Source organism: Trichosurus vulpecula, chromosome 1, assembly GCF_011100635.1.
Source record: "Trichosurus vulpecula isolate mTriVul1 chromosome 1, mTriVul1.pri, whole genome shotgun sequence".
Classification (NCBI taxonomy): domain Eukaryota; kingdom Metazoa; phylum Chordata; class Mammalia; order Diprotodontia; family Phalangeridae; genus Trichosurus; species Trichosurus vulpecula.
Genome location: NC_050573.1, coordinates 16,744,201 through 16,746,618, shown reverse-complemented (window position 1 = coordinate 16,746,618; position 2,418 = coordinate 16,744,201). Strand labels below are relative to the sequence as shown.

The following is a 2,418-nucleotide window of genomic DNA, read 5'->3' as shown; positions in this document are numbered from 1 at the left end:
TCACATGATCTTGTCGATTTGTGGCTTGAAGCCCAGGTCTTAGAAAAAGCCCTAGATTTGAGTCTTATGACCTGGGCCTCACTCCTGCTCAACCATTTATGGGCTTTGTGACCTTGGATAAGTCACGTTTTCTTTTCTGAGCCTCAGTTTCCTCTTCTATAAAACGGGACTGTCATAAATCTAGCTCTAAATTCTATGATCCTATGACTGCAAGTAAGTTTCTTGAGGAGCTCTCTGGAATGTACGTTTTATTCATCCATGAACCTCCCTTTGTAACCAGCCTTGTGCCTTGTGCACAGCAGAAGTTTAATAAAGTTTAATAAAGGGATGTTGAAAGTCATGGAAACAAAGTCAGGTTGACAAACATCATGAAATACTTGCTTACCTACTTACTGTGTGCTAAATGCTAGGCTCATAAACAAAGCAAAAAGAAAATGCTAACTAGTCACCATGCACAATTCAGAAGGCCACCCAGGGAAATAAATCCAGTCTTGCTCTTTTTCTAAAATTTCTGATCATCACATCCATGTCTCAGCATGACACGAAAGGAAGTCAAGAGGTTTTTCCACCGACTGCAGATGAATTACTCTTCAGCCCTTTTCCCTTCCCCTTGGTTCAGAAGTTGGGAGCCAGAGGGGAAGAAGGCAGAAGCAGCTTTCCCCTACCCATCCAGAAAGCTGTATGGCATAGACTTCCTTTCATCACACTCAACGTTACAGGAGTTAGCCTCTGTGATAAAACTGTGCCTTGGGATGCTGAAGCTAGATGTACGCAAACTTAAGAGAAATAAACCCAGATTTCTACTCAAGACAATAATGAAAAACCAAAGAAAACTTTCTGCTTGGTATATCCACTACCAGACCATTAGGATGTGTTAAAGAGAAATGAAAATAATTACAAACAAAAATATACTCTCTAATATACAAATGAGTGAAATAATCACTAGAAGTAAAAGTCACACTTTCCTGTCTGTGCAAGCTGGTGGTGCAAATCTCCAAGAAGAGGAAGTTTGTTGCCTGTGGCATCTTCAAAGCTGAGCTGAATGAGTTTCTCACCAGGGAACTGGCTGAGAATGGGTATTCTGGGGTGGAGGTTCGAGTTACTCCAACTAGGAGAGAAATCATCATCTTGGCCACCAGGACTCAGCATGTCCTTGGGGAGAAGGGCCACCGTATTTGTGAGCTGACAGTGGTGGTTCAGAAGAGGTTTGGCTTCCCTGAAGGCAGTGTAGAGCTGTATGCCGAGATGGTGGTCTCTGTGCTATTGCCCAGGCCGAGTCCCTGCATTACAAACTCCTGGAAGGTCTTGCTAGAGATGTTGCTGTTCATAGGGCCTGCTATGGTGTCCTCTGCTTCATTATGGAGAGTGGAGCAAAGGGATGTGAGGTGGTGGTGTCTGGTAACCTCTGAGGCCAGAGGGCCAAGTCCATGAAGTTTGTGGATGGCCTGATGATCCACAGTGGAGACCCTATCAACTACTACATCGACTCAGCTATCCTCATACAGGGTATATTGGGTATTAAAGTCAAAATCATGTTCCCCTAAGACCCAAGATTGGCCCTAAGAAGCCCTGACCATGTGAGTGAGCATCATAGAGCCCAAGGATGAGATTCTTACTACCACCCCCATCTCAGAGCGGAAGAGTGGGAAGACAGAGTAACCAGCTATGCGCTAGCCAGTGCCCACTGCGTAAAGTAACAGGACTCTGTGACACCTGGAATGGTGTGCCCAAAGCTCTTCTGTAAAGATCTTTATTAAAATCTTTTTTAAAAGAAACAAACAAAAAAGAAGCAAAAGTCACTCTCAAGTAACTCTAATCCACTGACAAAGAAGAAGATGACTTGGAGGGTGAGCAGAAACCATTAATCATTCCTTCCAGAACACCCAATGAGACGTAGGGCCTGAGGGGCCTCCTGGTTCTGCCACTTACTAACTAGAGATCTTAGGCAAGTCACTTCAACTCTAAGCCTCAGTTTACAGTCTGTAAAATGAGACTAACAATGCCTGCCTTCACAGAGTAACATCTAATGATACGTAGCACTGCCACACGGATACGATGAGAGAGTGTGTATAAAGTGCTCTGTCACCATAAAGGCAACATTTTATATGTTAATCTACACTATCATTACTATTGCCAGTAGGAAATACTAACGTCCTCGAGTTTTACTTTACTGGAGAAATGGAGAGTTTAATTCTGTGTTCATCTTCTACAAACAGAAAGTCCATGCTGAATAAGGCCTTCCGAATGGACTAGTCTAGAGAGCCAACAAAAGACCGGAAACTGGAGAATTAAGGAAAGAAAAAACTTGTGGGGAGTATTCCTACTTGGCAGCTACTGGGGATCTGATCAGGCTCAGGACAGAACATTCTTTTTTCAGAAAGATGATTTTTCCATTCCCGCACATACATCTGGCTGTGT

The 2,418-nt window shown here is 43.5% G+C and overlaps 1 pseudogene; it reads left to right on the top strand.

The window, feature by feature from the left end:
* The first annotated feature begins 536 nt into the window (after positions 1–536).
* Positions 537–1,692, top strand: LOC118850291 (annotated as a pseudogene).
* Positions 1,693–2,418: the final 726 nt, after the last annotated feature.